Source organism: Carlito syrichta, unplaced genomic scaffold (genome assembly GCF_000164805.1).
Source record: "Carlito syrichta isolate Samal-C Ts95f unplaced genomic scaffold, Tarsius_syrichta-2.0.1 Scaffold282660, whole genome shotgun sequence".
NCBI classification, from domain to species: Eukaryota; Metazoa; Chordata; class Mammalia; order Primates; family Tarsiidae; genus Carlito; species Carlito syrichta.
The window spans coordinates 24,877-36,441 of record NW_007226756.1 but is presented as its reverse complement, the minus strand read 5'-3'; the positions used below and the strand labels follow the sequence as shown (position 1 = coordinate 36,441).

At 42.8% G+C, this 11,565-nt stretch overlaps 1 protein-coding gene across 2 annotated transcripts in view; it reads left to right on the top strand.

The window, feature by feature from the left end:
- Positions 1-11,565, top strand: part of PAQR8 (progestin and adipoQ receptor family member 8) — a 29,610-nt gene that overhangs the window by 6,340 nt on the left and 11,705 nt on the right. The window contains exons 1-2 of one of the 2 annotated variants that reach the window (XM_008052579.2): positions 4,620-4,711; positions 5,042-5,152. The gene's annotated coding sequence lies outside the window, so the exon portion shown is untranslated. Of the gene's footprint in view, positions 1-4,619; positions 4,712-5,041; positions 5,153-11,565 lie in introns of those variants that run through there. The other variant, XM_021709779.1, reaches the window with a different exon arrangement.

The window sequence follows — 11,565 nt, the reverse complement described above, 5'->3', positions numbered from 1 at the left end:
AAAAAAAAAAAAAAAAAAAAAAAAAGCACAGCTTCTATGGAAAACACTATGGCAGTTCCTTTAAAAATTGAAACTTATAAAACCCAGCAATCCCATTTCTGGGTATATATTAAAAAAAAGTGAAAGCAGTGTCTTGAGATATTTATACACCCATATTCATAGCTGCATTAGTCACAATAGCCAAAAAGTACAACCCAGTGTCCATCAGTGGATGAGTAGATAAGCAAAGAATGGTATCTACATACAGTGGAATATTATTCAGCCTTGGAAGGAGATTCTAACATATGCTGTAACATGGATGAACCCTGAAAGTATTATGGTAAGTGGAATAAGCCAGTCACAAAAGGACAAATACTGTATAAGTCCACTTATATCAGGTACCCAGAGTAGTGTTCTCTACTTTAAATTCATGGAGACAGCAGAATGGTGGTTGCCAGCAGTTGTGGGTACGGGGAGATGGGGAGGTATTTAATGGGTAGAGTTACAGTTTTACAAGATGAAGAATTCCGGAGATTGGTTGCACAGCACTGTGAATGTACTTAAACACTACTAAATTATACACTTGAAATGGCTACGATAGTACATTTTATGTTATGTGTATTTTGTCAGCATTTTAAGAAGTATGAAAAAGAAAATAATATGTTAAGATATAGATGATAAATAGTACAAAAAACAAAGTACGGACAACAGAAAAAAAAATAGATTTGAGTTGGGGCTCTGGGGTGCTGGGGAGGGCACAAATGCAGACTTTTTTTTTTTTTTGGAGTTGGAGTTGGAGTCTCACTCTGTCGCCCAGGCTGGAGGGCAGTGGCCGCTCTCGGCCACCGCAGCCTCGACCTGCTGGGCTCTGGCGATCCTTCCGCCTTAGCCTTCTGAGTAGCTGGAACTACAGGCGTGCACTACCACACCCGGCTAATTTTTTGATTTATTGTAGAGATGAGGTCTCCCCAAGTTGCCCAGGCAGGTCTCGAACCCGCGGGCTCAGGCCATCCACTCACCTCAGCCTCCCAAAGGCGCAGGATTACAGGCTGAGCCACCAAGCCCGGCTCAAATGCAGACTTAAATCACTTGGGGGATTGGAGAGTCTCCTTGAAAAGGTGAGATTTGAGCATGGACTGGAAGGAGTTGTTTGTCTCTTGGCTGCTATTACAATCTGTGTCTAAATCTTCCAGGGCCCATGGGTGCTGTGGCAGCACCCAAGTGATGATCTGATGGTATCTATCTGTAAAGTATACATTGATGGGAAACTGATGTAGAAACTGAACGCGGACATTTCAGATGAATTGGAAAAACAATCCAGGCACTCAGGTGGCACTTGCACAGATTCTAATCAGATGTCATCTGAGACTTGAGGTTAGGTTACAGTCAGGAGAAATGGTTGTTCTTATATGTGACCTTTTCTAAAATCAAGCTATAACCTAGAAGCAAATACCAGGAATTTGATTTTTGTTGTTTGTGTTACTCCTAAGTCTGCATGTTGTTGTTTAGTCTGAGAAGTCTTAGTGCCTTGGAAGATGAGAAGACATTCATTTCCAGAATGAGGTTTTTTGTTTTTTTTTAGTTGAGGTCTCACTGTTGCCTAGGCTGCAGTGCAGTGGCAAACCACAGCCTCGACTTCCTAGGCTCAGGCAATCCTTCTGCCTCAGCGTCCTGAGTAGCTGGGAATATAGGTGCACACCACCATGCCTGGCTAATTTTTTAATTTTTTTGTAGAGACAGGGTGTTACTACTTGGGTTCAAGCATCTTCCCACCTCAGCCTCCTAAAGTGCTGGGCTTGCAGGCATGAGCCACCATGCCTGGCCTCCAATATGAAGTGTAAACTCCTTCATAAGACTAGGATTTTCAAGGCTTCATCTGACCTTCCTGTCAACTTAGGGAGGGCAGCTTAAAAGTACTTATTTCAGTTATTCTTTATCTGATGGATCGTATGGCATGGAATGGTGAGCTGTCTAGAAAAATCCTGTGACCTGGACATGTTTTATTACCAATTTATGAGACTGGTATAAACAGGTATCAACTGGCTATCATTTAAGCCAATACTTTGTACTCATGAAAAAATGAAAGAGGTTTGTGGCATTGGATATTTGAACCGATTTTTTCCCCCACATGCCATTTTTTAGCTTCGTTTTTCCAGGTCTAACAAACAAGAACCGCAGTGTGCATGAATCTCTACTCCGGAATCAGGAAGGGGTTTCTTCCACCTCCTCCCCTCACTGAACTTTGGGAGGAGGTTAACATCTGTGGTTGGACAGACACCTTTGCTCTTCCACAGTCTTGTCCCTTGGCCAAGGATCCTGAAGCTGTGCTGGTGGCCATTCAGAACATACACAGCTGTCAGTGACTCTCACGTCAGGCTAAAGTTGTAGAATCATTGCTGAGGTCACAGGGACTAGGTGGGGAAGGGAGGAACTGATTCCCTCTATAAGTCCTTTTCACGCAAACAGCAATAAGCATCAGTTGTCTGCCAAAGCACCACACCAATCTCGAAAAATGTCCCCACTCCAATTTTTGGTGGTATTTTTATTCACCCAGTGGTTGATTTCTTTTAATTCTGAACAAAATTCTTACAAAATTACTGGTATGAATATAGTATCTTGGATGCTTTAACAATAAAAAAAAGTAGGGTCCTGGGCACAGAGGTGTATGTCTATAATCCCAGCACTTTGGGAGGCTGAGGCAGTAGGATCACTTGAGGCCAGGAGTTCGAAACCAGCCTGAGCAACATAGCAAGAGGCCATTGTCTATTAAATAGGAAAAATTTTAAAAACAGTGTATGGCAAGTACAAAATAAATAAATAAAATTAAAAAGCATGAAAAATATTTTCCTTTTATCTTTACATGTAGGCAGCTGCTCATGATCATTCAGCCCAGCTACTGGGGAGTTCATGGTGTCCCGTACCTCTGGTTTCTCCCAACATATAGTGTTCATGCTACAGATAGGTATCTCTTTACCCCCATGCTGAAAAGATAGCACATGGGAGTGTATCAGCTCTTAGGTGTATACCATTATCATGAGATATATATTAGATCATGGTGATAGCAGTACTTAGTAGCAAAAAAAGGGAAGCCAAGTTGTTGAGGGTCCACTCTGGGCAAATATCTCTGCGAGGCTCTAAGCAGAGAGGAGAGGGAATTTAATGCCATGTAACACAACACCTGTCCCTAAGAAACTTATGACCCACTAGGGAGTTCCTAGGTTCCTATAGGAAGAGGTTGTATAGGATGGCGTCACTTAAGTTATACAAACTGAAAGTTGCCGAAGAATTGATGGAAGATACTGGGTGAGTTGGAAGTCATGGAAAAACTGGCATCTGAGAGGTGCCTTCAGGGATGGGTAACATTTTTCTGAGGTAGAGATAAAGAGGAAGCCATTCCAGGTTAAAGAGAACAGCCTGGGCAAAGGCCAGGAGGCCAGGAGTTCGAAACCAGCCTGAGCAACATAGCCTGAAAAGGTCATATATGTCATGGACATACCCAAGAAGACTACACTGTCCCCTAGTTTGTCATAGCAAATAACTAGAAACACCCTCCGTGTCCCTCCACAGGAGGATGGACAAATATATTGTGGTATATTCACACAATGGAAAATATTCAGCACAGAAAATGAGCCGACCAGAGAATCAAGTTGCAATTCACGTGGAAAAAACACAAAACATATATGAAATGAAAGCATACTGAAGATGTTAGGCACAAAATTTGAATCAAGGTTAAAAATATCCAGAAAAATATATATTGTTTATAGGCAATAGTCTCATATATTTTTATTGTATCATTATACATAAATTTATAACTTTAAAATTTCATAATTTTTTCATGTGAAAACAGTGGGAATAAAAACCACCCCATTCAGTGCCTAGAGACTGCTGCTGGGAAGGGAGAGAAGGAAATGGGTAGACACAGGAGGGAGGTTTCAGTTGTTTCTGTTTTAGAGACAGAAAGAGAAGGAGATGGTGCTGAATAGATAGGTACACACACTCAAAGATTTCTATACACATAGATACACACACATACATGTCTACATACATATATATTGTAAAACCTGAAAAGTGACATGTTAAGATGTGACAAACAGGTGCTTATTATATTATCCTCTATACGCTTATGAATACTTGAAATTTTCATACAATAAAAATAAAGAAAAAAAAGTCACAGTTTAGAAAGTCACAGCACACAGTTTGCATGTTTAGAAACAGCAAACGTTATAGATAAGTATTTTTCAAACTTTAATACAACCCTTGGTAAGAAATAGATTTTATTCTAGAAACCAGGAATTTCATGACCGTACTTATCTTTAACATCCAGGGTCTACCCTGACATGTTCTATTTTACTTTCTCTGGTGTTCCTCCCTCCCTCTCTCCCTTCCTTCTTTCTTTCCTTCCTTTCAAGTCAGATTGTCACTCTATCGCCCAGGCTAGATACAGCGGCAGGATACTCACTGCAGCCTCAACCTGCTGGGCTCAGGTGATCCTTTCGCCTCAGCCTCCCAAGTAGCTGGGACTACAGGTGTGTGCCACCATGCCTAGCTAATTTTCTTTTTTGTTTGCTATGTTGCCTAGGCTGATCTCAGACTTCTGGACTCAAGCGATCTTCCCACCTTGGTCTCCCCCGAGTGCTGGGATTACAGATAGAGTCATTACACCCAGCTGTTTACTCTGTTTGACTCTGCATGAAAATCAAGCAGTGGGTGATGCCTGCAGATGCAGATGAGGGTAGGTCATGGAAGGCTTTGACTGCCAGGCTCAGGAGTGTAAGCTTTAGTTGGCAGAGAGGTGACTAGTGCCAGTGACTTTGGGTCTGGGCCGAATTTTAGCCAAATCAAATAAGATGGAACTTAGAGCAGAAATTGAAGGATCCAAGGTCAGTTAAGAGGTTATCGCCATTAGTGTAAGTGGGAAAGCATATGGGTCTGCAGGGGAAAGAAAGGGTGGATTTTAGATATGCTGATTTTAAAAATAAATAAATAAGGATTTGATCACTGGGAGTTGAGGGAAGAAGGAAGGAAAGGAAGTGAATTTCACTCTTTTTTTGTTTTTTAACAGGGTCTCACTCTCTAATCCAGACTGAAGTCACGATCACGGCTTACCAGAGCCTAGAACTCCTGGGTTCAGGTGATCCTCCCTCCCCAGCCTCCTGAGTAACTGGGAGTACAGGTGTGTGACTGTCGATTTTTTTTTTTTTTTTTTTTGGTAGAGATGTGGTCTTGCTATATTGCCCAGGAAGTTCTTGAACTCCTAGGCTCAAGCAATCCTTCCACCTTGGCCTCCCAAAATGCAACGATTGCATGTATGAGCCACTGAGCCTGGTCCTCAAATTTCACTCTTGATTTCAATTCTTGGTTACTAGGAAATTGGTCACACCAATAATAGAACTTGGTATGTCAGGAGAAGCTTAGTTTTGAACATACAATGTTTAAGGTGTGATGGGGACATGCAGATGGATATAGTTAAGACTTGTTGAGGATAAATGCATGAATTCTTAATGGTTTTATAACATGTAATGGATTTCTATAGAGATACACAGTGCCTAGTGAGGAAAAAAAATGAAAGACGTAATCAAGGTGAAGCCAGGCAGGCAGACCCAGCAAAGGCATGGGTGATGGAGGGTGAGGAGTTCTGACTGAGATAGAAGTGACACTGGGCAGGTTTGTGGGGGGTGACAGAGGGCCACATGCAGCCAGTGGACTAAGAGAGAATGGGTGGAAGACTGGAGGTTATGAGGCACCCTGTGACTGTGTCCAGCAGGTGTGAGGAAACATTACACATGGAAGTCAGAAATGTGGTCAGGGAGGAGGAATTTCAAATCTGAGATCTTGGAGCTAAGGTAATTCTGAGTGGTAAATCATCACAACCTCTGTAGACACTGCAGGGTAGGCAGGTGGGTAGTTGCAATGTATCGGAGCTGAACGCTGATGCTGGGTGATAGATCACAGCTATGGATCTGAGCTGAGTAGAGTGACTTCAAATGCAGCTCCTCTATGGAAGAACGAACGATTTTAAACCAGATTTGCTACTGATTTTAAACCACGACTTCAAACTGTGGAAAGGGCCACACTGGGGAGTGGAGTGGGTCTTCTGGGTCCCTTTAGGAGAGCCCTGATGGAGTGTCCTGGGAGAGCAGGCTCTGGTAGCGTTTCTGGGTCATCACAGCAAGCCAGGATTCTTAGTCCATCAGCAGCTCAGAGGCAGACAGGCACCCTCTTCTCATCTAATTCTTTCTTTTCATTCATGGCTGATGGACTTTCTTTCACTGAGACACATTCAGGCGGTTGAATGCTTGTGATGCAGGAGTCAGAAGCAGTGGGGTCTGTTCATACATTATTACTGATTTGGTTTAGGTCTTTGAATAGGCCACTGAAACTCTCTGTGCCTCAATTATTCTCACATAAGTAAGAAACTAAATTTTTTTTTATTATCTTGAATAAATTCCTTGTACAACTCAGTGAATTTCACAATTTAATATAAAGAAAGACATGGACAGCCAGTTACAGCATTATACTAACCTAACAGCATGCTGTAGACTGAATGCTTGTGTGTCCCCTTCCCCATTCACATGTTAAAATCTTAACCTCCAGTGTAAAGATATTAAGAAGTGGGGCATTCAGAAGTGATTAGGTCACCTAGATGAATGGGTTTAGTGCCTTTATAAAAGCAGCTCTGAGGAGTTCTCTTACCCCTTCTGCCATGGGAGGACACAGCCATATATGGACCAGAAGTGGGCCCTCACCAGACACCAAATCTGCTAGTACCTTGATCTTGGACTTCCCGGTCTCCAGAACTGTAAGAAATAGATTTCTGTTGTTTATAAGCCACTTCCTTCTTCTATGGCATTTTGTTACTGCACTGTGAACAGACAAGACAGAGAGTTTGACAGGACATGATTAATTCTGCTTGAGGCTGTTGCACAGCTTCACAGAGGAGGTTAGATCTGAGTCTGAATTTAAGAGAGGAGCAGGTTTTGCCAGGCACAGCAGGGCACAGAAACATTGGTGATGTCAAGTGTGTGGCTTATTCAGGAACCAGGACAGTCTGTTCTGCCTTTTTCTATGCAACAAGAATAAAAAACTAGTTCTCCTAACCCTGCTCCAGTACTATTTTCCATTTTTTTTTTTTTCTGCCTGGCCTCTCCATTTCCTGAAGGTTTGCTTAGGCATTCTCAGGCACAAAAGCCACCCAAGTGGTAGGAAATGACCGACCAAAGCGGAGCTGGGGGTTTGATATCCAGTTAGCAATTTAAATTGGAGTGGATACCTACCAAGTAGATGAACCACACACAGATAAACAATGACCAACTGAAATGGTTTTTTTCTTTTGAAAATACCCCACATTTTCATTATCTTAGATCTCACTAGTTTTCTCTTTGGTAGGCAAAGGCTAATCTTACTTCACTTTGTCTTTGAACAATTATCTATTGATGCATTCTGGGGCATCTTTATTCTGATCATTTGCTGAGGGGAAATAAAGGATAAATACGTCAGTGTTCCTGTCTCCAGGAGCTTGCAACTCAATAGGCAGGAGAAATAAGGTTTTCTACACACGGCAGTGATGTAACATGTGAGTCTGGATGTTCTACTTACCAAAATGTGTGCAGTAGGTAGATAAGTGTTTGGAAGGAAAATAAATCAAGGTGGGGTGTGGGGGCTCACGCCTGTAACCCCAGAGCTTTGGGAGGCTGAGGTAGGAGGATGGCTTGAGGCCAGGAGTTTAAGACCAGCCTGGGCAACATAGTGAGACCTCAATCTTTAAAAAATGTTTGTTGTTGCTGTGTTTAATTTTAGAGTTGTGGGGTACATGTGAGGATTTGTTACATAGGTAAATTGCACGAAGGTGAGGTTTGGGCTTCTAGGGAGCCCTTTCTTTCCCTAGTAGTGAACGTGGTACCCAGTGGGTGCCCCTTATAACCCCTCCCTCCCTCTCTCCTTTTTAAAAAATTAGCTGGATGTGGTGGCGCACACCTGTAGTCCTAGCTACTCAAGAGGCTGAGGCAAAAGGATCGCTTGAGCACAGGAGTTTGAGGCTGCAGCGAGCTATTAATTGTGCCACTGCACTCCAACCTGGATGACAAAGAAAGACCCTGTCTTCAAAAAAAAAAAAAGAGAGAAAGAAAAGAAAAAGAAGCAAGATGACCTGGAGAAGGCATTGTGGTGATTTGGAATTGAATTAAGCCCTTCCGGTATCTAAGGAGAAACAGAATGAAGTGACATGTTTGACTCTTTTGTAGTAAATAAAAATGCTGGGTCTTGAGACCACTGGAAAGTTATACTGTATTCAGTGCAAAAAGACTAAGGTTTCATTGCTAGGGAACACAGCATTCTCTATGTGGTGCTCCAAACCCCAGCTTAAGTTGTTATCAGATTATTCTGCTACAGAAACAACATTTGCAAGATCATTTTCCTGCCAGTGGAAATGGGCAGCTCTTTTCAGGATTCACCTGGGCTGGCCCAGGCCCCAGCAGGCTTGCAGACTGGTGATGAAGGTTCCTGCCGGGGAGAGGCTAAAGCAAGCTGTGGGCCAGAAGCCAAGCCACCAGAAGCCAAGCCACACCTAATGAAGCCACTAGTTACACTCCTCTGGAAAATCCAGGGGGACTCCATCCTAGGTCTTAATTAACGGGCGTTTCAGACAGCAGGGCTTACCTTTATTCAGACAAGATATCTCGGAAGAAAATGATCCTCAGGCCGGGCTCGGTGGCTCAGCCTGTAATCCCAGCACTTTGGGAGGCCGAGGTGAGTGGATTGCCTGAGCCCGCGGGTTCGAGACCCGCCTGGGCAACTTGGCGAGACCTCATCTTTACAACAAATCAAAAATTAGCCAGGTGTGGTAGCGCGCCCTTGTAGTTCCAGCTACTTGGAAGGCTGAGGCGTAAGGATTGCTGGAGGCCATCAGGTCGAGGCTGCAGTGGCCGGGAGCGGCTACTGCACTCCAGTCTGGGCGGCAGAGTGAGACTCCAACTTAAAAATTCTCCCACCTGATGGAGTCAACACAAATACTAATGATTCCATGTGGCAGTTCTCTTTTGTGTCTGTAATGATGTATTTTGAAGACAGTACTGCTCAAGTGAGGAGATGAACTGAGCTGTGTAAGGTACAGGAAGTCACAGCAAAGAACAGGCAGAAACTCTAGTTAGAGGTCTCTGGCTCTGGTTGGACAAAGAAAAAGGTGCTCAGAGTAGGCTCTGCTCATCTTCCCCAGGGCAAAGCAGCAAATTAAGGTTGTCTTTTCCTTCTCCTCTTATGAATATTATAGGGAGCCATAGAGGAAAAGATTCAGAGGCGGAGAGAACACTGACACAGAGGTCACACACTTTCCTGCCACATCTGTGGCACACATGTGCTTTACCTCTTAAAGACAGTTTAGTCACACCACAAACCACGTGGTCAGGGATTTTTTTTTTTTTTTTTTTTTTTTTTTTTTAGTAGGAGTCTCACCCTGTTGCCCAGGCTGGAGTGGAGTGGCACCATCTCCGTGACCTGCTGGGCTCAGACAATCCTTCTGCTTCCGCTTTCCAAATAGCTGGAACTATAGACACGTGCCATCATACGCCGCTAATTTATTTTTATTTTTTGATTTATTGTAGAGATGAGGGCTTGCCAAGTTGCCCAGACTGATCTCGAACCTCTGGGCTCAGGTAATCTTCTCACCTCTGCTTTCCAGAGTGCCGGGATTACAGGTGTGAGCCACCATTTCTGGCCCACATAGTCAGGAATTAATTCGCTTATTAAGGTCATTTGGGTTGTGTGCTGTGGGAAAAAACCATTGATGATACTGTGTATACTGGTTTTCCCAATCTAGGAGAGCATGATTGTTGCATTAACAGTGGATGTTACTTTTTTCCCCCTTTTAACCTCTCATGACCATTAGCTTACACTATGGCAAATATGGTTAGATTATTCCTAATCATTTTATTAGTATATGCTAAGTAGCCAAACTCAAAATCCACACAATAATGCAAGTATATATATAGATATCCTTTATAATGCTGGGTGTTTGGGGAATTTTAATATCTGTTTTACCAATTATGTCTTACGAACTTTTGCAGATTTAGGTCTAATATTCCTATTTGCAGAATGGCAATAACTTTTTTTTTTTTTGAGTTGGAGTCTCACCTTGTCACCCATACTGGAGTGCAGTGGCTGCTCCCGGCCACCGCAGCCTCGACCTGCTGGGCTCCAGCGATCCTTCCACCTCAGCCTTCCGAGTAGCCGGAATTACAGGCATGCGCTACCATGCCTGGCTGATTTTTTGATTTATTGTAGAGATGAAGTCTCACTGCCCAGGTGGGTCTCGAACCCGCGGGCTCAGGCAATCCACTCACCTCAGCCTCCCAAAGGCGCGGGATTATAGGCTGAGCCACCGAGTCCGGTGGCAATAACTTTATTTTTCCAGTTACAAAGGTAGCAAATGTTTATTGCTCAAAAGTACTATAATAATAATAGTATCTACCCCAGAAGAAAAGTAAAAATCCCAATAATCTCACTCCTTAGTAATAGCTGTATTGGTATTTTGTTTTTGTTTTTATTTTTTGAGTTAGGAGCTCACTCTGTCACCCAAGCTGGAGTATGGTGGCATGATCACAGCTCACTACAGCCTTGACCTTCTGGGTTTAGGCAATCCTTTTGTCTCAGCCTCCCGAGTAGCTGGGACTATGGGTATGCACCATCACACCTGGCTAATTTTTTATTTTTATTTTTATTTTTTTTTGCAGAGACAAAGTCTTGTTCTGTTGCCTAGGCTCGAACTCCTAGGCTCAAGGAATCCTTTCACTTCTGCCTCCTGAGTAGTTAGGACTACAGGCATATATCCCCACGCCTGACTAATTTTTGGATTTTTGTAGAAAAGAGGTCTTACTCTGTTGCCTAGGCTCATGCAATCCTTTCACCTCTGCCTCCCAAAGTGCTGGTATTTCAGATGTGAGCCACAGCACCCAGCTTAGTTGTATTGTTTTAATTATATGCATACTTTTTAATTTTCAAAATTACATTAAAATCAATTATAAGATAGAAAATTAATATGTGAATGTGAGCGCATTATTTTACTAAGTTATATCCTTCAGTGGGCTCTTTATCCCAAATAATACTAGGACTTTAATGTGCATGTTTTGTTTCTTCAAAGTACTATCCCACTGCTGGCTATTTTATTTATTCTCTATTTTCCTTGAGAAAAGGATAGGCAAGAAATCACCTCCTCCGACCCACCCTTCTTTATTAGGACAATGACACTGAGTAGATGAACGTCTTGGGCATGACCATCACAGCTGAATAGAGCAAATGTTAATAGCCAAACTTCCTGTGGAAAAGAAGGAATGACTGCCATATGCCCGGGCCTAAAGAATTCTTCTTTCAGTAATAATTATTAGGTATCTTCTATATGTTGGATACTATTTTAAACATGAGGAATTTCACACTAAACAGTCCCTGACCTTAAAGGAGCTAGTGGCTCGTGGGGATGTTAAGTGGAGTAAACCAGTTGTAGTGGCCGAATGTTCAATCCGAGAGACCACCAAGAGCCAATTCCGATGAAAGTTCAAGAGGGTCTTTATTTACAAGCTCGAGCCTGGACCTCTGTCG